General features: G+C 42.5%; 1 pseudogene; it reads right to left on the reverse strand.

Annotated features, from left to right (window-relative positions):
* Positions 1-16,811: 16,811 nt before the first annotated feature.
* LOC141548218 (mortality factor 4-like protein 1 pseudogene) lies at positions 16,812-22,480 on the reverse strand (annotated as a pseudogene).
* Positions 22,481-22,995: the final 515 nt, after the last annotated feature.

A 22,995-nucleotide genomic window follows, 5' to 3' on the forward strand; every position in this document is an offset into this window, starting at 1 on the left:
AAAAATAATGATTTCCAGTTCTTTAGACATTCCAATTCCTTCCTTCCTTCTCCATACATCTGAGTTAGCCTATCCTTTTTTCTTCTAATTTGCTTATGATATCACTCTTTATGTCTAAATCATAAACCCGTTTTGACATTATCTTGATATACAGTGTTAGGTGTGGGTCAATGCGAAGTTTCTGCCATACTAGTTTCCAATTTTCCCAGCAGTTTTTGTCAAATACAGAGTTCTTATCCCAAAAGCTGGGGTCTTTGCATTTGTCAAACACTAGATTGCTATAGTTATTGACTATTTTGTCCAGTGAACCTAATCTATTCTACTGATCAACTAGTCTATTTCTTATCCAGTACCAAATTATTTTGGTGACCACTGCTTTACAATATAGTTTTAGATCTGGTACAGCTAGGCCACCTTCATTTGCATGTTTTTTTTCCATTAATTCCCTTCAAATTCTTGACCTTTTGTTCTTCCCAGATGAATTTTGTTGTTATTTTTTCTAGGGCAGTAAAATAGTTTCTTGGGAGTTTGATTGGTATAGCACTAACTTAATAGATTAGTTTAGGTAGTATTGTCATCTTTATTATAATCGCTCGACCTATCCAAGTGTGTTTGATATTTTTCCACTTGCTTAGATCTGACTTTATTTGTGTGGAAAGTGTTTTGTAGTTGTGTTCATATAGTTCCTGATTTTCCCTTGGCAGATAGATTCCCAAAGATTTTATACTAATGACAGTAGAATGTAATTGCTTTTTGTATCTCTTGCTGCTGGACTTTGTTGGTAATATATAAAAATTCTTATGATTTATGTGGATTTATTTTGTAACCTGCAACTTTGCTAAAGTTGTGAATGATTTCTAGTAGTTTTGTAGTTGATTCTCTAGGGTTCTCTAAATATAACATCATATCATCTGCAAAGAGTGGTAGTTTGGTTTCCTCATTACCTACTCTAATTCCTTTAATCTCTTTTTCTTCTCTTCTTGCCAAAGCTACCATTTATAATACAATATTGAATAGTAATGGTGATAGTGGGCAACCTTGTTTACCACTGATCTTATTGGGAACGGTTCTAGTTTGCCCCCATTACATGTGATGCTTGTTGATGGTTTTAAATAGATGCTACTAATCATTTTAAGGAAAAGTCTATTTATTCCTATACTCTCTAGTGTTTTTTTCCTTCTTCTATTTCCCCCCAACCACTTGGTAGTGACTAGCAGATAGTGAACACTTGATAAGCATTTATCAACTGTCAGACCACTATCCCTGAAAACATTTGGAAAGAGGCTATGTAGGACTGAGAGCCATTTTGTATTTTTTCATGTTTCCTGGATTATGGAGACCAACAGATTCATCACCTACCTAATGGCCAACTTACCGGCTCATCTCCATGCCCTAATGAATCAATCTCTTGAGACTGAATCAAGGAGCTTGAAAGTTTTAGAAAATTATCCAAGAAAATTACCTGGAAGTATTGAAAGCATAGGTCAAAGTACAAAGCAGTGGAATTTGTAGAATTCTGTGAATCAGGAATCCCAAACCCAAAAAGGGACTTTCTTAGTCTGACTTTCAGTATCAGAGGAGATCTCTTGGAAGCAGCTACGCATATATCTGTACACCAAGGGAACTATTGAACAGTTTGAATACATTCCTAAATGAAGGTAATTGAATATTATAACTAATGAATGAATTTGAAGAAAATACAGGCAGACTCTTATGAAATGACATAGGAGGAATGAAGAAAAAGCAGATGACAACTCTAGGCAATGACTTCAGCATTTCAACAAAGATCAAATGCAACAAAACAAATGACACATTGAGCTGTAAGAGGAGAAAACACCGTGTGCTATCACTGTATCACATTCACTGTACTTGGTTTTCCTCAAGCATTTCCAGAAGACATACTTTGTGGTGTGTTTGGTTGCCTGTGGGAAAAGTTATGCCTTGCCACGGACTACAGGATGGAAGGGATTTTACAGATCAGTATACTCCAAGGGTCTCTTGGTCCAAAGAGGAAAGTGAGGCTGGGTAAGCCCCTTGGCCAAGGTCCTCTATCTAGACTAGACTGCTGTATTCAGACTAAATGTATCAATAAAAACATGAGGATAAAATGTGCAAATTCTTAGCCCATGGTAGGGACCAAAATAATCCGCCTATTGTAATTGTGTTCCTACATATTCAAGTGGCTAAAGGGGGAAGTTTGAGATCATGTTATTTGCTAGATTTAGTCACTAAAATTGGCAGGGGGTTCTTTCTTTTTCCTGAAGCCAAGGGTGTCATTTCCCTTGCTCCTCTCCCTCCCCTCTGTTGCACATGTCTTAATTCCCAGATTTTAATCAAGACTTATAGGCTCCTAGTTATACCACTTGAAGGAAGCTTTAAGAATCCTGAAGAATGAGCTGGTACTCATCTTACAAGTGAGAAAAGGAAAAATGTTTCCAAGAGGAATTTTAAAATTAAATAATTATGATTTGAACTGAGATCCTTGAATCATTGAATTGTTGGTACTGTCCCCTCTTGCCTGTTGACATACTTTAAATAGTATACCTTCAAGCGAGGTATGGCTGATGTATGGTTAATGAAGCTAATTGAATCTTGTGACACTGGAAAGAATGAATAGGAAAAATTGATAGATTGCTTTGGCTAATCTTTCAACTTGACTGATCAGAAAAGCCTGAGGCATAAATGTAGAGCGAGGCTCTTCTGTTGCTTTTAAAGATTCTCCTTCAGATTTGAATTTAGGGATGATGTGGTTTGAAACATATTACAGAATCTCTGCATTGGAAAGAGCTGCAGAGCTAATGCAGCTCACCGTGTCCCTGAACAGAAATCTACTCCTTAAGGGAGTGGATCCACAATCCGCTCCCCCAAATTGTTTCATCCCTTTTAGCTGGGAGACAGAACCCTATTAACAAGGAGTCCTCCATTTGCCAAGGTAGCTCATTGCACTATTGGATCTCTCTGAGTATGGGGAAGCTTTCCTTCATGCCAAATCTGCATCTGCTTCTGCAACTTCTGAACATTACACCAGTGACACCCCTGCATTCTAGGTCAAGAAGCCAGTTCCTCTTTTCTGTGACAGCTCTTCTGCTATTCCTCCAATTTTTTCTTTCCCAGGCTAAACAGCCCCCCAATTGATCATTCCTGGCTGCTCCTCTTTGAAAATGCTCTATCTTTTCATTAGGCAACAGGAGAGATTATTTTTTTAATCTCCCCATATGAATGTGGTTCTCACTATTGCTTCCATTTGATCCCAGAACCAGAGCACCCTAAATGCCAAGAGGTCTTTAGCAGTCCTCCAGGGTGGGAGCTGGGAAAAGAATGTGGGGTAACCACCATGTCTGTGCTGTCTGAATATCTCAAATTAAGTACCTTTCAAGATATTCTGCTCTGATCAGATAACCAAAAGGTTTCCTTAGGGAATTGGCTGGAAGCAGGTACCCAGCAAACTCCTCTGGCAGAGTTAGAAGCTAATCAAAGCTGTTACCATGGAGACTAATGTAATCTCTCTTTGCCAGCTCAAGTGAACAGCAACCAGCTTTTTGTATTGCCTTCTCTCCTAGCAGCCCTAGTGATTTAGAGGTAAACAGGAATGCATATCAGAAAGTCAGGGATGAGGTCTGAGCCACTCTGTGACCAAGGGCTTCAGCCTCAGACAATGCCAGGCACTGTACCTAGGAACCCCTCCCCCCAGCAGATCTCTCACAATATGAGCTCCTTGAGGTTCCAAAGCATGGTGGACAGAGACATGATTTGAGTAGGAATCCTGTCTCAGACACTTGTTTGCTTGAACGTGGACCTGTCATGTCTGACTCCACTGTCTTTGGGGTTTTCTGGGCAAAGATCCTACAGATCTTTGCTGTTTCTTTCTCTGTTGTATTAAGGCAAACAAAGGGCTAAAGGTCATACAAATACTAAATGTTTGAGGCTGGATTTGCACTCAGGTTTGCCTGCCTCTGGGCCCATCTCTCTATCCATTGAGCCATCCAGCCATCCCACAGATACTTGGCAGTTATGCAAACCTTGTTTCCCTCCTGTCTCAGTGCCTTGGTCAAAGCCTTTCTTTCTGGGTCCCCAGGTGTGCCTGTAAGACCTTTGATTTTTACCTCTGCATCAGTGAGAGTTGTGAAATCATAGCTGCGGAGCCCCAACCAGCAAATGCCTTGATCCTTATGAAGAACAGCAAAGCAACTTTTCCCTCAAACAGCTTTTTTAGAGAGAATGCTGAGCTGAAGGGGTGCTGGGTTTGATTTTTGTTATTGTTGGTTTTTTTGGTTTTGTTTGTTTTTTGTCTGGTCCTGTGATTCCACTGATGTCTGGAACTGCTGCTGGGCAGATGCTGTACATTTAGTAGACTCATAGTTTCAGAGAGTCTCCTGGGAGACTAATTGCTTGCCCAGGGTAACATAGTTAGAATATGTCAGAGGTGAAACTTGAACCCAGGCTTCCATGATTCCAAGACTAGGTTTGTAGTTGAAGCTCCTATGTTAAGGTCTTATTCTCTAGGCCAGTGATTTAGAGCTGGAAGGGACTTGAAAGGGCATATCATCTTCACCTACCAAAGAAGAACACATCCAAACTTAGGGATCTGGAAGCATTTTGTTTTCTTTCTTGTCATAGAGTCACAGAAATGTTGGCCCAGTGGTTGAGAAACCTGGATTTTAGTACTCCGTCCACCACTAACTATTTATCTTCAGGAGGTCATACTTTGGGCTCTGTTTTTATAAAATCACAGTATTTAACTAGATGAGATACTGTGGCCCTAACCAGTGCTCTCCTCTGGGTCAACTTTCTCATAGAGAGCCTGATGTTTAATGACTCCTAATCTTACAGTTATCTGAGTGTATATGATGTGGACATACACACACACACACACACACACACACACACACACACACACACACATATATATATATACATACATGCATATAAATTATATGGATGTATATTCTTTATATATAAATTACAGGGAATATATCCACATCACTTATGGAAATATTACATGTATGTATGTATGTATTGTGCATGTACATATATGTATATGATGTGTGTGCACAAGTGTATATTTATAGGGCCCAGTCCATATCTCTTTTCAAGCATACAGTGCAGAGTCAGTGACCAGCTCCAATTCTACTTCATTATACCGTCTTCCAACTTACACATTTCCATATTTTCTCTAAGAATGGGATTGATGACTTTATGAAATGCTTCCTCAGGTCTAGGTAAACTATATCTATAGTAATGTTCACTGTGCTGCGCCAAGTGTGTCATGGAATGGAAGGGATATTGAATGTTTATCATCTGGAGAAGAATGTGAGTCCCACTGCTTCTCCAACCAAAGTTGGCAGTTTCTGAATAAGGTGAAACCTGCTGCATCTTTTCCACTCCTTGATGTTGAAGTCTTCTGGAACCCAGCCTGGCTTTCTCTTGGCCTTGCTGACCAATCTCCCTGTGGCAGCCCTTATTTCTGTGTACATTCTAAAGTCCTGACTATCTGTTATCTGGGACTCCCTGTCTCACTGAGCTTTTATTTCTTATCAGGTCCTCATAACCCCTAGGGGAGCTAGGTGGTACAAGGGATAGAGCCCCTGGCTGGAGTAAAATGGACTCATCTTCCTGAGTACCAGTCTGGCCTCAGATAGTGACTTTTGTGATCCTGAGCAAGTCACTTTACTTTGCCATCATTTCCTCATCTGTAAAATGAGCCAGAGAAGGAAATGGGAAAAACCATTCCAGTGTCTCTTGCAAAAAAAAAAATTAATAATAAAATCCAAGATCACACACGACGGAACACAACTGAACAAAAACAAACCTAGCTGTGCCCCCCCACACACACACACTCCTATATCCTTCTACTTGCTGTGGCATTCCTTTAAATTGAAAATCAGTATTTGGTTAATGTATTATTTTGACGTTTGCACTTAACAGGAAAGAACGAAGCAAAAAAAAATGTTTATAAATGGTACAATATTTTCTTTATTGCATTCAAGTGACTGTGATTCCAATATGTGTGTACCACAGGAAGTCTCTGAGCCAAAGTAGATGCCTACTTTTGTAGATTAGTATTCTTTCTCTGCCAAAAGAGAGCTTGGGATTTTTAAGGCAATCACAAAAGATTTCTGTCTTCTAGACACTTCACTGTAACCCCTGAGAGTGTACTTTCAATGAAATACAGTTCATGGAGGTACTTCCCATTCTGAATCTCTTCCCAGATACTTTTTGTTCAGGCTCCAAACAGATTGACTCTTAAAGATGACATATGGTCTCCTTTTCTAGGTATTCCAAGCTGATCAAAGCAGCCTTGTGGTCTGGGAACACAGGTTTTATATCATGGAGCCTACGTTAGTGCATTACATCTCTCTCCAGAGACTCCCATCATGCATCAGTTTTCACCTCACCAAGCCTCACCAACTATAATTGGAGTAGTCACTCTCTCTATTCCATCTACTACCCATCTGAACTCAGGTTTCTAATGCCTCTGGGTGAGATCAAAAAAATTCTGTCCCCTCTGGCCTTCAATGACGCAAAGTTTGTTCCACTTGCTTGTAGCTAGTTGAATTGGAAGGGAAGTAAAATGGTCACATTTTGTGCAAAATCACCAATAACTTTTAACTCCTCAGAATATAAAGTTAGGGAATGCACGTTCTGATATTGACAAAGAATACTTGAGTAGCAAGAGAAATTCTTGGAGAAAACCTCCAAGTTTATGGAAACCTCAAAAAATGAGTCTCTGATTATCATTCACCTTTATTTATTGAATTGATCAGGAGAAGGGAGATAAGGTCATGTTTTAGTTAAAGCCCAAATGTTCTAGAGCATAGAATGTTGGAGAAGTTAATTTTTAAAGTTGGCCAAGATAAGAGCAAAAAAAAATCATCAAAGTAATGTTTGGAGAGTCAAATAAAATATTACCTGGAGAAAAGGGGTTTGATTTTATTCCACTCTGCCCCAGATGCCCCAGAAATTTGGAGCATGGGAGTGAGTGGAGACTAGAGGAAACTAGGTGGATGCAGATTTCAGATCAATGTATGGCAACAATATCTCATTATTATTATATCATATTAGTGTCATAATGAAATAAGATGCTCCAAAATGTAGTGAGTTGTCAGTCAGTAGAAATGTTCAAGAAGCTGAATGATAGCAGATCTCTTGTAGGGGAGGTTTTGGAAGGGATTTTGCTGGTTGTTCTCTGAGTGCTTTCCAGCTAAGGGATTCAAAATCCTCTAAGTACCAGTTTTGGTGGAGACCTATTGGATTCATAATCTAAAAGTGAGCATGAGCCCCATATCTGCTATTGACTATCTGTGTGACTATTTGGCAAGTCATATCGCCTCTCCTGACCTCAGTTTCTTCACCTGAAAAATGGGAGTGCTGTAGTCAGTGACCTATAAGTCACTTTTTTTCGATCCTGAAATTTCCCTCATAGAGGTGAGGCTGTCAGGATAGATTTTTAGGATGTTATAGCCACACACAGGACTTCATTTCAGATGGGAAAACTGAAGCTTAAGAAGACAAAATGTTGCACCATAAAGAATCATAGATTTTGGGGCAGCTAGGTGGCACAGTGGATAGAGCACCAGCCCTGAATTCAGGAGGACCCGAGTTCAAATCTGGTCTCAGACACTTAACATGTCCTAGCTGTGTGACCCTGGGCAAGTCACTTAACCCCAGCCTCAAAAAAAAAAAAAAAAGAATCATAGATTTAAAGAAGATGGAAAGGGGTTGAGTCCAGCAGCCTCATTTTACAGATGGGGAAATGAGGTTTAGAAAGGTGATAGGACTCACCCAAGGTCACACAGCTAAAAAATACCTAAAGATAGATTTGACCTCAGATCTCCCTGATTTTTAAGTGAAGTATGTATCTACCCTGTCATACTTAGTTTTTTTGGTTTTGGTTTTTGTTTTTTTAATGAAGCAATGGAGAGTGGGAATGGAAGCATAGTAACAGCTTTGCTTTTGGTCATGTGTAGCTTGTGGATGCAGAAGATGGTTCCTGAGGTTTGTGTTGGCTGGACTTGAAAGAGACCTGCTAATCCACTCAGGGCAGAATAGTCTTGGACACAGCAAGACTTAAATTCAAGGTCTACCTTTGGCATATCTTGTCTGTGTGATCATGGTTGTGATTCTGTGTGATCATTTGTAATTCTTGATTTCCAGAATTCCAGTCACATGAGAGTTGCTGATTTATGTCACTGGAGGGAGTTTCCATGCCAAGAGTTCCTTACATTGATGGATATATGGGAATAGACTAAAATAAATGCGCTCCTGAAAAAAGAAATGATGATATTTCTAATTGCAAGATAAATTTTGCAAAAAAACTTTTGATGTGATTTTCCCCCCTCAAACACCAGAAAAAGCAGCACATCTTCAGGGTTAGTTCATCAGTGCATCCATTTTGCCACCTATTATGTGGACTTGGGCACTGTGCTTCTGAACTAATACTCTGGTGGGAAACTTGCACTCAGACAATGCCTCTCACTCATTCAAATTCAATGTCACTTCTACATCAGGTTCAAAGCCTGTCTGTAGAAAAAAAGTTTGACCATTAAAATTTACTCAGCACCTGCAGACATATTACATTATTGACAACGATGCCATCTTTGACCACAGAATTATTTGGCAGTTTAAGAGTAAACCCCAGTCACAAGAGAGCTACAGGAATGAGGGAGGACAAGAAAGCCCCCTCTCCCCCATCCCTAGCCAGCCCTTGGTTTTTGTTTGTTTTGTTTTGTGTTGTTTTTTTACATTCTAGGCTGACACTTGCTTCCCCTTCTCACTCGTCTCTTTTACAATATTGTCAAAAGACAATATTCTTCCCATTGTAAGTGCTTCCAAGTTAAGAAATGATCTGTCTCAGTTCTTTCCTAGCCCCTTTCATTATTCCAGAATAAAACCATACCAAAGACATGTTATGGAATGATAGCAAACAATTTCTGTTTGCTACAGAGCAGGAACCTGTTAGTTACAGGAAAAGGAATTAACCATCACATCATTTAGAAGTTTTTACAATTAAAAGTTTTATTCCTGGAGGAACTGCAAGACAATTAAATGAAATGCTAACAACAAATTAAATGCTTTATAGGTCAGTCATCCCATTAGGTCTCTTTAGGGAAGCTGTTCTCATATAAAGCATGCCATAACCTATTTGCATAATGATTGGATCTTAACTGTGCCTTCTGCTCTTTTATGGTGTGTTGTTTATCCTGGTGCATGGCTGATATAGGAAAGATAGAAAAGATGGGGAGGGGGGAAGAGCTGCTATTTATGAGGGGCAGAATTTGCAGAATTCAAGCATATTAAACTCAACATGTTAAACCTGACAGCAAGGCTTTAAAAACCAAAGATGAGCTTTGATATGCAGTGCGTTAAGGCTTTCCTTCTGCAGGCAACGAAAGGCAGAAGGTCATGCTTATGTGAGCCCCAGAATGTGACGTGGAGAAAAATGGTCATGGAAAGCCTGACTTGTCAGCCCTGTTCATCGGCATCTACAGAGATCACCCCATCGACGTACAGCCTTCCATTTCCTTCCTGCTCAAAACTAACAGAATTATGGGACGAGGGGGGGGAGGAGAAATGGTATCACATCAGGAGAATTCGTCATGGCCAAACTAGTTAAGTAGTGATTGATTAGGAAACATATGCCACATTGAAGCTGATAACATTACCTCTTTCCTCCTTTCTTTTTTCCTGGTGGTTTATTCTATAATACAACAAAGAGTGCAGATCAAAATGTCTAGGTTTATGTTTGCTTCCATCTATGTCAGCTCACTGGTTTTTGAAATTATCCTCATTTACTATAAAAATAAAGGCAGTGACAAAGTTTATAAGTATCAAAGGTTGTTGATACTTGGATTCTTTCTTTTGTTTCCAACAATTCCTAAAGTTTATGGGTGAAAAATGCTAATGAAAACAGAAAGCTGATTCAAACATCTAAGTCTTGGGAAAGATGATTTGCACTTGACCACCATGGGTTTATATTGAGGATTTCTTTCCCTTTTATATCTCAGGTTGTGGAATAAAGCTACTTTGATTCCAGGACACAGGAGGACCAGGGCCAGAGAATTGCTACAATCTTAAGCTAAACCAGCACCACTTCCCCATAGGCTCAAGAGAGTATTATGGGCACCAAGAACTTCACATTCCCAGCTCAGAAAAGACTGCTTAAGGTGGGTGGGGGAAGGCTAATAGTAGAGAGACGAGGAAAGGTTCTGGAGAGAGTACACATTTTCTAGGTATTCACTTTCCTCAGGCCCTGGGAAGTAACCCACATCTCTAGAATGCTGAGCTTTTCTAATGGGCATTAATTTCTGTTGGCATTGTTTAAGTACTTGTTGAAGTGGGATTTGGGGCGGCCAGGGGAGGTAAGTATCAGGGTTTAAGCTGAGGCAGGGAGAAAGCTCTTAGAAGCTCAATTTTGTTTTCTCTCTTTGCATGTGTATAGATAGATATGTGTGTGGATATAAACACATATGTACATACATACACACGTACTTGAATGTTGAGAATGAAAAAAGCAAAGTATTATAAAAAGAAATAGGCTGGAATCAACGTAGTTAAGCTAAGCAGCCAAATCTGGTAGTGGATACGTTAGTAGATTTGACATCTTGAAGAAATGAATTCAAATTCTACCTCAGATACTTACTGGCTGTACTGCCCTAGGCAAGTCACTTAACCTCAGTCAGCCTCAGTTTTCTCATCTGTGAAATGAGGATACTCACAATATCCTCCTCCCGGGGTTGTTGTAATAATGAAATGACTTAGGTAAAGTGCTTTGCAAATCATATAAATGCTAACTCTTATTATTTATTATTGTTATTATGATCATCAATTGCCAATAGTGGTAGAAGGAGAGGAAGGAATTGTGGGGGAGCCTTCTTCCCTTTCAGAGAATGCCAAATTAAAGACCTACTACAGTCAATAGATATTTTATCTCCATGTTTACATGGGTCTAGGGACACAAGTGTCTTATATTACAATTAAAAGTAAATATACAGGGTTACATTTCTGGCAAAACTTTTTCATAAAATCAGTTTTTGCTGATATCTTCTATTTCTTCCATCATCATGGAATCCCCAGTATCTTCCTCTCTTCCTCTCTCAGATAATCATCCCTTCTCACAAATGGTATTTTCTTATTTTTTTAATTATAGCTTTTTATTTACAAGTTATAGGCATGGGTAATTTTACCGCATTGACAATTGCCAAACCTTTTGTTCCAATTTTTCCCCTCCTTCCCCCCACCTCCTCTCCCAGATGGCAGGTAGACCAATATATCACAAATGGTATTTTCTTAAAGAAGAAAAAGAAAATATAACTGACCAACATTGAAAAATCTAAAAGGGTGCTCCATGTGTAACATGTGTGTATTTTCCCCCCTCCATCTTCTCATATCTTGGTATGCATGTGGTTGAATATTTATAGTTTTATTATGCCAGCTTTGCTTTTCTTGGGGTGTACTTCATTGTTGTGTATATTGTTTTCCTAGCTCCGGTTACTTTACTCATTGGCAGTTCATGTACATTTTTTCATGTTTTTCTGTATTCATCAAATATAATTTCCTACAGCACTCTAATCGCCCATTATATTCACGCACCAGAATGTTTTTAGCCATACCCCAATTGAATGGCGTCTAATTTGTGTACAAGTTTTGCAAAAGTGTTGTTATATATATATACTAGTGTTTATTAGAACTTTCTTCTTATCAGTGGCTTCTTTGGAATACAAGTCCAGTCTTGTATGCAGTGGGTCCACTCCTTATTTTTTTAATTGACTTTTTATTTGCCTATTTCCAGTTTTCTTTTCAAAATGTTTGTACCATTTCCCAATTTCATCAACAATGTATTAGTGTACATATCACTCTACAACCCTCGCAACGTTGACTTTCAGCATTTTTTGGTCATTTTTGCCAGTTTGCTAAGTTGAAGGCAAAACCTCTGGGTTGTTTTGATTTGTATTGCTTTTTTAGTTAGTGACTTGGAGCGTCCTTTCCTTTGCTTCTGAACTGTTTATTTATATTTATATTGTTTATATATCCTGGATCCAAAAAACATTATCAGGAATTTTGATATCAGAATTTTTATTTTCCATTTAATCTCTTCCCTTCCAATCTTAGGGCATTCATTTCTAGCCAGACCTTTGCTATTTCTCCCTACTTTTGTTGCCCAAGACTTGAATGTTTCTGTGATTATCATCATTTCTACCGTTGTTTTTCTTAGTGTGTGTCTCTGTCTTTGTGGGGTAGGTGCAGGGTAGAATTGATCAAGGGATTGGGAAGTTTTTACATAATTGTTGGCTCCTGGTTAACAAGACATCTCATTAGCTATTCTCTTGAACCACTACTGGCTTTTCAGTTACTTGGTGCTTGTTATCCTTTTAATGGTCTTTTAAACTGATGTAGTTGTTGGTACAGTATATATTGTGCTTCTGGTCTTGCTACTTTCACTCTACATTAATTTATGTAGATTCTCCCATATTTCTCTGAATTTTTCACATTCACCTTTTCTCCCTATGCAACATTTAATTATACTCTTATGGTGTTGCCCAGTTGATGTTTCCAATTGATGCTTAGCCCCTCTGCTTCCAGTTTTGTTCTGTTTTTCTATGACATGACTGCTTACAGTTTTGTTCATTGTAGCCAGTTTGCAAGGTGTGAGAAGTGAAACCTCAGAGTTGATTTTGTATTTCTCTTATTTTTCACAATTGGGAGCATATTTTCATATGGTCAATTATGCAATCAATAAGCACTTGTTAAGTGACTACAATGTGCCTCCCACTTTGCAGGACTGAAGCTGTGTATGCAGAAATAAGATGGGAGGCCAGTCCCTCCCTTCACATAACTGCTATGCTGGGGTGGAGGTAAAACCTATTATCACAGGCGTCCAAGCACAAGATATATACCAAGTGTTTGGGGAAGAGTATGACACTAATAATGGAAGAAGCAGCAAAGTCCCCTTGAGTCATGTGGCACTTGAGAAGAGCATTAAAGGGAGAGCGTTTCAGACTTGGGGCTAGTCCGTGCAGAGGTTTGTAAGAGGTGAATAGATTGCCACATTCTTCATAGAACAGCAGTTCAGCTGAGTGGAAAGCCTGTGGGGGAGTCATATATAATCAGCCTGCATAGGTAGGCTGGACTGGGATGGTAAAGAAATTTAAATGTCAAAAAAGCAGATTCATACAGTTGTTTAAATTTTCTTTACAAAACATATGTATTTTTTTATATCCCAGGCCTGCTTATTGATGAATGTCACTGATGACCTTTAACCTATAAATCCAAATTCTAGCTCAGCTGTTTACTGCCTGCATGACTTTGGCCAAGTCATTTCATCTCGCTGAGTTTGTTTCCTCCTCTGTCAAAGGAAGGGGTTCCACAGTATGGCCTCTCACATATTTTCCAGCTCTTTAGCTATCATTCTGTTATCCCATGCCTTTCACAGTTATCTGTGGCCAGTGGAATTGCACCCTTGTGGAATCTTTGTTAGAGAGCAGTTTGGCATATCATAGAGGTACAATTGTAACCTTACCCTTTGACCCAACAGTTTTCCTGTTGGAAATCTACTGTAATTGTGATATCAAGAATCAGAAGACAGAAGTGCCAATTTAAACAGCTTTCATTTTATTTTCATATGTAATTGCCAGAAAAATGGAGACAAAACCCTAAAAATCCACCAGTAGGAGAAGTGTTAAATTTTGGTATATGGATATGTTAGATTGTGATAATGCCATTGAGATGAGCAATATAGGTTAATTTTTTAAAAATCTAGATAAAGGAAAATCTGTGTGAGAAAGAGAGGGTTAATGGACTGAAAACTCAGTATAAGTCAGGGGCCTAATGTTGCCAGCACAAAAAAAAATGCAATCTTGGCTACATTAAGAGATTCATAACTTCTTAGAACAAGGAGGTGATGGTCCTCACTGTTCTAGCCTTATCTAGCCTCATGTGGAATATTGTGTTTCATTCTGGACACAGTGTTTTCAGAAAGACATTCATAAGATAAAGAATTCCAGATTAAGACCAACAGGATTGTTAAGGGCCCACAAGTCATAAAGGGACCAGCTGGACAAGTGAGCCATAGTTAGTTAGCCTAAACAAAAGAAAACTTAGTGGGGACGGGATAGGTATGTTTAACCATTTGAAGGGCTGTAATGTGGTAGAAAGATCAACCCAGAGGGTGGAACCAGGAACAACAAATTGGAACTTGCAGAGAGCCCAATAGAGGCTGGTTCCTGATGAGAGCTGTACAAGGTGGAATGGGCAGCCATTTGAACTAATGGGCTCTGCAGATGCTGGATAACTACTTCTCATCCAAGCACAGAGGCTGGATGACTACTTGTTGGTTACATTATCATATTATTTCCTTTTCTTATATAGGTTGGACTAGATGAGCAGTGCCATTTCTTTCTGTACCTCTATATTGCCAAAATGGAAATCCTTGTCTTCCCCCCTGAAGTCCCACCCCTCCTCCAGACCTGCTTTGTAACCTCAGCTCCCTTCCAGTTTTCTGTAAATCTTAGCTTCTCCCCCCCCCTCTCTCTCTCTCTCTCTCCTCTCTCTCTCTCCCCTCCCTCCCTCCCTCCCTCCCCCCCTCTCTCTGTCTCTCTCTCTCTGTCTGTCTCTCTCTCTCTCTCTCCTTCCCTCCCCCCCTCCCCCCGCTCTCTCTCTCTCTCTCTCTCCCCCCTTTATGTGGTATAGCCAATAAATTGCTAAGCCTTGTTGTTTCTATGGCTACAACATTCGTATTGTCTGTCGCTTTCTCTGCATTCTCAGGGGCACTACATTAGTACAGATTTCCTCTCCTAGCTGGCCTAATAGTCTCCCTAACTGGTCTCCTTGCTTTCAGTCTTTTCCTTTTCCAGTCTAGCTTCCAAATGGTGACCGAAATAATAATCTGCATAAGACACAAATTTAATTCAGTGATTCCCTTGCTCAAAACATTTCAGTGGCTCCCTCTTGCCACTAAGACAAAATGCAGTCGTCTCAATCTGGCACTGAAGACCTTCTGAAATCTGACTCATTCATGTATAGACTTATTTTGTACTATTCTCCCATTTTTATATTCATGCTCTCTGGCAGTTCCAACCAAGCTAGACTATTAGCTGCTTCCTGAACTACTTCCTGCATATTTTGCCACGAATCCATGCCTTTAATGTATTCCTTGCTCACCTTTACCTCTCAAATTCATGACCTTCCTTCCAGGTTCAGCCCAGCTCAACTGCCACCTCCTCACTGATGTATTCTCAGATTTCTTCTAATTTCTCAAAGTATCTAGAATTGACTTTTCTGTTTAGAGATTGTATTCCTTACCCCTCCCCCACCAACCCAGAATGTACAAATGCCAGTAATTATTAAACCTTTGGCTCTGGAATTGGGGTTGTTTGGTCACAGCACGAATGCAGGTCATAAAAGCCTAGATACCTGCCTTTCTGTGATGAACCGGCCAGCGAGAGGCAGCCCATTTTTTCCTTAGATGAAATCACTATCTGCCTAAAGATATAAGACTGTTCTTATTTTAAAACGTTGTTGTTGTTTCTGCAGGGGATTAGGGAGTTCCAAATTCTCTTCCTCCCTCCAGCTTCTCCCCTCTGCCACTGAGAAGGCATGCTATATGATAATAAGGCAGTTCTTAACAGTTAGAGGCAGAAATTGAGAATTAGGACCAATGAGACTAGTTTGAATTAATTGCTGAGTGCAAATTTAGCTAATCCACTGTCTTGAGATCCAGATCATGTTTCATATCTGTCCACCCCAGGTATCTTGCTTTCTGCCCATCAGGAAATCGGAACCTCTCCCCCCCTCCCCCCCCCCCCCCCGCCTCCTTCCTTCTGAAAAGTTATCAAATCAGTATCATTATTAGATCTGGAAAGGACACGTTGACATTTCTTGATGACTCTATTCGCCGTTCTTGTGACTTCCCAGACCAAAATCCCCTCCCCTGTCTACTGCTCCATTTTATCTGTTGTCTTCCCCATTAACATGCTAGCTCCTTAATGCCTAGAACTCCGTGTTTTATATTTGGATCTCTGTGAACCTAGGACAGTATTCATAAAACAGTAAATACTTAATGGTTGGTTTAGGTTTTTTTTTTCCCCCCCTCTTTCATTCAGTGTTTGGAGAGCAGTTTTAAAGGCTTGCTTCTGGAAGAAATCATTCCTGGGATACACCAAAAGCAGTGCTCTGTTAATGTCTCTGGCATATACTCTGTGCTTCCATTTTATATTTTATTATAAGTTGCTATATTAATATTGCTTAATGCTAGTTTGTGAGATTAAATAGCCTGTTAAATAAATGATGCAGTATACTTAAAGGGCTCTTAGTGGCCACACTGATTATCAGTCTGGGGGCAGACTGATGCAGTTTGGCTAGGCTAGGCTCCTTCCCAAAGAGGGAGGAGAAAGAACATATGGACAAAAAAAAAACCTCAATTAAGTGATAAGTTAATTTAGTACAATTCTTGAACACGAACACAATTTTACTAATTCCTGTGTGTATTCTGAGCTAGCCTACTCAGAATGCGTGTGCTCCATGCTGTTGCTATTCTATTACAGCATATTCTAGATTGGTATATTTGTGCACCCACCCCACCCCCACCCCCACCTTTGTACTCCAGACTGTAAAACTGCATAAGCCACAGCATCAGGGAAAGAAGCTGCTTGTGTCAGTCTGAAGTTAAAGCAGAGCTGACCAGCTTCTGGAAAGGCTCTCTTATGCACTGTTATGTGCTGGATCAGAAATCCCAGGTGGCTGTGGCTGTCATTTATTGCTCTCTGTCCTCACTATATTATTGTTTTTTAAATAAACACACACACACACATATTGTGGTTTTTAAAATGAAAATAGATATATTTAAGTCTTTAAAACAGTTCCTAAAAGGTATACTTTCTCAGAAAACCAGATATACAATAATGCATTTTTTCTGCTGTTATGTGCATCAGAAGCAAAATACAAAAACTTTAACAAAAAATACTGTTTTTCAACAATCACAGTCAAATTTAAAGATTAAAAATAAAGAAGGTAACAGGAAAATAGCATAAATTAATGAATTCTTAACCATATGCAATGACTTAAACTTTGGCACTAGGAATCAAGATGTTTTGTCACTTCCCATTTAAACAGATCATAAAAATGTCAAAAGATGTAACCATCAGAATACAAGCAGCTTTGTTAACTACACAGTGAAACATTCTACACAGATCACTATTACATAGACTGGAACAGAACCTCTAAAATTACAGAAGGGACTGAAACGTTACCCTTTTTATGTTTTTAACAGAACAAATACTTAACAAACATAAATTAGATTAAACATTGAATAAATTAAACTTTTTTTTTCTTGTAAAGAGAACAAACTAATAATATAACATTTATGTTCACTGAGATCAAAATAGAACAAATAGTATCAGACTCTTAGGCAACTTTTTGTAAATACTCAGGGGGAGCAACCTCATAATCACTGGGAGTGAACAGAGCTGCTGCATGATTTGCCAAATATTTTAGGAAATCATGAAGGTGATTTAACAATAATGCCACGCTCTGGTCATCCAGTGCTGTATAGGACAGCATATCTCCAATTTTGACAAATAATCGAAGGAGATGGGATGCTCCGTAAATTTGGGACACAGAAGCATCAGGATCATCAGCTAAGATCTCAGCATACTGGGGCCTTTCAAAATCATACAACAGCTGAGGGCCCAACATTACATTGAAATAAGCTTTGATCCCTGCTACCACTTCGGTGACTGCATACGATTTGGCCACATTTCCTTGGGATCTTTCATACTCCTCATAGTCATCCAGAATGGAATCTATGTTCTTCTTGGCCGGCAGGTGAAACAGCTGCTTTTGCCCGACCACCAGCTCCCGATCCTCCACCAGCCACGGCTTCAGTTCATTGGGAATGTTCACTTTAATGTCGCTTTTTTTCACATATCGCCTTTCCACTTCATAGTATACCCGGGCTCTCCTCTTTGAATGCTGGGGCCGTGAAGGTGTTGATGTTTCACTGGAACTGCTTCCTTCTCCGGTTTCAGCCATTTTCTTTTCCTTCTTTTTGACTGAAGACCCCGAAGGCCCTGCCACTGTGGAGGCTTCTTCTTTGTCGACATTCTTTTCCTGCTGCCCCTCGGACTGCTGACTCTCCGACTCCGACTCCGAGGTTGCAGTCTTAGACTCCGAACTTGGAGTCTTGGGCTCCGAGCTTGGGGTCTTAGGCTCTGAGGCCTTCTTTTCCCCAGGGGCCAGGCCCTCTCCGACCTTCTCATCTGCAGATAACTCCTCATTGCTGTTGAGAAGTTCTCTCTGTTTCTGCAGATTGGTCTCGGAATACTTAAGTATTCTGCTCTCAGGAACCCACTCATCATCCCAGCCAGCAGTAGGGCAAAAATCCTCCTTGTAATCAGCATCGCCATCTCCAACCGGACAGGGAGCGGCACTGGCGCTGGCACTGGCGCTGGCGCTGGCGCTGGCTTTGCCTTTGCCCTTGCCCTTGCCCTTGCCTTTGCCCTTGCCTTTGGGCTTAGGCTCCTCTGCCTCTGCCTCAGGGTCTTCACTGGGCTCACTGGTTTCCCTGGGCTCCCCAACATTACTGGCTTCCCCCGCCTTGCTGGTTTCGCCAGCCTTAGGGGACTTATGGGCCACCCCCGACTCTGAAGCCTCACAGCGGGGCTTCCGGCCTTTGTGGGACTTAAGGGCCTTACCGGGCTTTTCCGCCTCCTGCGCCTTTTCCGCCTCCGGGACCTTTTCCGCCTCCTGGGCCTTGTCAGCCTCCTGGGCCTTGTCAGCCTCCTGGGCCTTTTCCGCCTCCCGGGCCTCCATCTTGGCCAGCTTTTCGGAGAGCCGGGTGCGCACAGCACCCTTCTCGTTGCCACCCGGGTAGTGAACGAGGTACTTGACCTTCCTGTACTTAACTGACACTTTCACACACTCTGCCTCGTAAAGCAGGGGCCCTCGGAAACACAACACCCGCTCCCCGACCTCAAACTGGGGCTTCCTGGGGCGCTTCTTGGGGTCTTTCTTTGGTGCCATCTCTCCCGTAGGGGCCCGGAGCCTCCGCCCACCTCTCCCGCCTCTGCTGCTGCTGGCACACACAGCCCAGGTGCTGCTGATGCCCCCCTTCTGGCCCTTCTCCCGGTGGTCCCGCCTTGGGCCCAGGTGACCGCCACCCTCCAAAGTCTGGGGCAATACGGAATTAATTAGGTGCCAAGTTGGACCAGATTTACCGGAAGCAGCTGCCCACAGGATCACGAAGCTCCACTTCAGCTGTAGCGCCCACCAGTCAGTTCTCGCAACAAGTGAAGCTTCCCATCCACTATCTGGCCCTCGAGATGGAATGTAGGGCCACCGGCACTCTCAGCTCCAACCAATGGCTGCTGCTCCTGCTAATGCACGTGCATCAGGCACGTGCATATCCTTCATTTCAAACCCAACCTGATGGCGCTGCGCATGCGCCGTCATTGCTCCCCTCCCCCCCTCACCCTGAGATTCAACTCCCACTACTGCCGTTGATGGTAGTTGCTCCAGGTAACAGCTCAACACGCATGCGTTCCCATCCCCCTTTCTGCCCCCTCTATGGATGTTGATGGCTGTTGCTCCTGGTAACAGCCAGTGCAAAGAGCATGCGCTTTTCTTGCTCCTTCCCCTCCCCCAAGTTTCTGTTCTCTCTAAGGCTCTTGATGGCTTTTGCTCCAGGTAACTGCCGGACATTACGCATGCGCTCTCACTGCCCCCTTCCCCCACCCCGAGATTCTGCTTCCCCCATAGATGTTGATGAGTGTTGCTCCAGGTAACAGCCAGGACCACGCGCATGCGCCTTCTTTTGGCCCTTTTTTTTTAAAAATTTTTCCACCACCCCCTTCTTTCCCCACCCCATTCAGCTCCCTCTATGGCTCTTCATGACTAGGTAAAGGCCAGGACGGGAATATTACGCATGCGCCCTGCTAGCTTTCCCACCCCCCTCCCCCCATTCATCTCCCCATATGGCTCTTCCTGGGTGTTGCTTCAGGTAAAGACTAGGACTTTGCGCATGCGTTCTCCTTGCTTCTCTTCCCCCCCCTCCCTCAGCTGTCCCTATGGCTCTTCATCGCCATTGCTGCCGGTAAAAGGAAAACATTGCGCATGCGCTGAGATTACTGCGCTGCAGGTTCCCCACCCTTCTGCTCTCCCTCTGACCATAGATGCTCCCCACTCCCTCCACCCCCGTCCATTAACAGCCAGCGCATTGCGCATGCGCCCACATTATACATTTCTCCCCCCCCCCCATGATTCACCTCCTGCTGATGTGTTCATCCCTTTATAAAGCACCTTTTCTATACTGCCCCTCCCCATCCCGTCTTTAAAATAATTTAATTCCCTTCCATGAAGTAGAGAGACATTGCTTAATCTCTTACTGTATGCTCAGTGGTGTTGGGTGGTTGATTTCGAGGTGCTGGGGGTGGAGCCAGAGACCCCCGAGAGGTCAGAGGGCTTAGCCTGCCTGCGCACTCGCGACGAGGGTTTTTGTCTTGGCCGGGCCGGGCCGGAGGAGGGGCTCTTATGGCGATGCACCTGTGTGGGTGCCCAAGGATGCCTCCCTCCGGGACGAATCCCCACCCCTGCTCACCTGCTGCCACCAATTGAGAAAGACCCCCCACCGAGGCGGCTCCCCAGCTGCGGGTGCCTGGAAGGCAGGAACTGGACCAGGGAAAATGGGGGGTGGGGGTGGGGTATATACACCCAGGATGGGGGACTATCTGAGAAAAGACACAGGGCCCAGCATCTTCTGGGAACAGTGAGTCGTCCAGTTTTTCTCAATTATCCTCTTAACGTCCCACTGCATTCACTTGGACTACCCCCCTTTACCTCCCCTCCTGTGACTTCTCCCTGTTGTCTTAAAAAAAAAAAAAAATCCTCACATTAAAGGCTCTTAATAATCGGGGCTAAACCTATTTTTTAGCCATATTTCCCGTCTCCTCCTTTCTCCTCCCCTTCTTCTCCTGTTTCCCATCTTCTTCCCCCTTCTCTTGCTCCCCCCTCCTTCCCACCTCCCTCTCCTGCTTTCCCTCTTCCTTCCCCCTCCCTCTCTTGCTTCCCCCTTCCCCCTCCCTCTCCTGCTTTCCCTCTTTCTTCTCCCCTCCTCCAGCTCCCCCTTCCCCCTCCCTCTCCTGCTTTCCCTTTCCCTCCCCCCCACCCTCCACTGCTTCACCTTTCTTCTTCCTTCTCCTGTGCTTCCTCTTCCTTCTGTGTTTCCTCTTCCTTTTCCTGCTTTCCCTTTTCCTGCTTTCCCTTTTCCTCCTCCCTCTACTCCTCCCTCTACTCCTCCTCCCTCTCCTGCTTTACCCTTCCCTCTCCTTGCCCCTCCTTCTCCTGCTTTCCCTCTCCCTTCCCCCTCCCTCTCTTGCTCCCCTCTTCTCCCTCCCTTTTCTGCTTTCCTGCTTTCCCTCTTCCTTCCCCCCTCCCTCTCCTGTTTCACCTTTCCTCTTCCTTCTCCTGCTTTCCCTCTTCCTCCTCCTCCTCCCTCTCTTGCTTCATCCTTCCTTCCCCTCCCCCTTCTTCTCCTGCTTCACCCTTCTTTCCCCTTCCCTCCTCCGATTCTTGCTTCATCCTTCCTTCCCCTCCCCCTCCCTCCCCTGCTTTCTCCCTTCTTCCCCCTCCCTCTCCTGCTTCCCATCTTCCTCCTCCTCCTCCTTACCACCTCCCTTTCCTTCCTTCCCCCTCCCTCTCTTGCTCTAGTCTTTCCTTTCCCTCTCCCTTCCCCCTCCTGTTTCACCTTTCCCTTTCTTTTCCTGCTTTTCTTCTTCCTTTTCCTGCTGCCCCTTTTTTTCTTCCTCTTCCCTCTCCTGTTTCACTCTTCTTTCTCTTTCCCCCTCCCTCTCCTGCTTTCCTTCTTCCTTCTCTTCCCCACCTTTCCTCTTCCTTCCTTTCTACCTTCTTGCCTGTCTAAAGGCATTTTGCTGTCTGTGTGCCATTTCAGCTAGCTTGCAAGGGTGATACAGGCTGCTGGCTTACTGCCCAGACCTCAGCACCTCACAGGACCAAAGTGCTCGCTCGGTCCATATTTGTTAGATGAATGAATGGACAAACAAACAGCTGCAGTGCAGTAAAGGCATCAGTAAACTTTATCTCGGTGAGCCATATGTAGGAATCATGTGAGCCATCTCCCTCATAACAGCTTGTGAATACCTTGGTCACACAAGTGGCAAGAAACAGCTGAGATCAGGCCTAGTGCTCCCCCTTGGCTACCTAAGTCCTAGCGGCCAGGTTCCCAAGCTGGCGTCAAACTTACTTACCTCTGGCGTCAAACTTACCTCTGAAGCCAAACTACAGGAGGTTGGGGTGAATGATTCTAGTTTACAGAAATAGAGAAAGGACCCGAGATTCAGTATATCTTACCATTTTCCATGTTGAGATTTGCTAGAACGCAGGCTCTGGTTGTATCCCTCACGACTTGTTCTCGTTTTTTCGGACCAGATAAGAGTGGGCCAGTGTAGGCAACTCCCTATGCTGATGCCACCAAGCACCGCCTCTCTCTCCAACTTTTACTGTTAGAGGATGTTAAGAGTTTAAGAAACTAATTCAAGGTCATACAGTGCATTTGTGTGGTAAATGTGACTTGAACCTTGGCTCTGTGGCTCTTATGCCCTCCCTGCTAACACTCTAAAAAGCCCGACCTTCAGAATTATAAAGGGTAGCTTTAAAGTGAAGATTATAAAGACAATAAATTTAAATAAATATGATTTCAGCTGGTTACTTTTTAATACGTTGCTTCTATGAAAGGACAGTGCAGATAGAGAAAGTTAGGGGCCTTGCCAGAGATTTGGTGGTCCTATGTTCTATTCACACTTTGGCTGTGTCACATAGGTAATCTAATTTGGAATTTGGAAAAGTTAATTAGCCTCTATAAAGGGAATTCCCTAGTCTAGAACTGGGCAGTTGGGGCTCTGAAGGGAAAACTGGGTCTCTTGTCAGACAGGGATGGCTCTTAGAGCCTTTTCCCTTCGTTATTGATTGCCATACTAAGTGAGATAGAAG

This window comes from Sminthopsis crassicaudata, chromosome X, assembly GCF_048593235.1.
Source record: "Sminthopsis crassicaudata isolate SCR6 chromosome X, ASM4859323v1, whole genome shotgun sequence".
NCBI classification, from domain to species: Eukaryota; Metazoa; Chordata; class Mammalia; order Dasyuromorphia; family Dasyuridae; genus Sminthopsis; species Sminthopsis crassicaudata.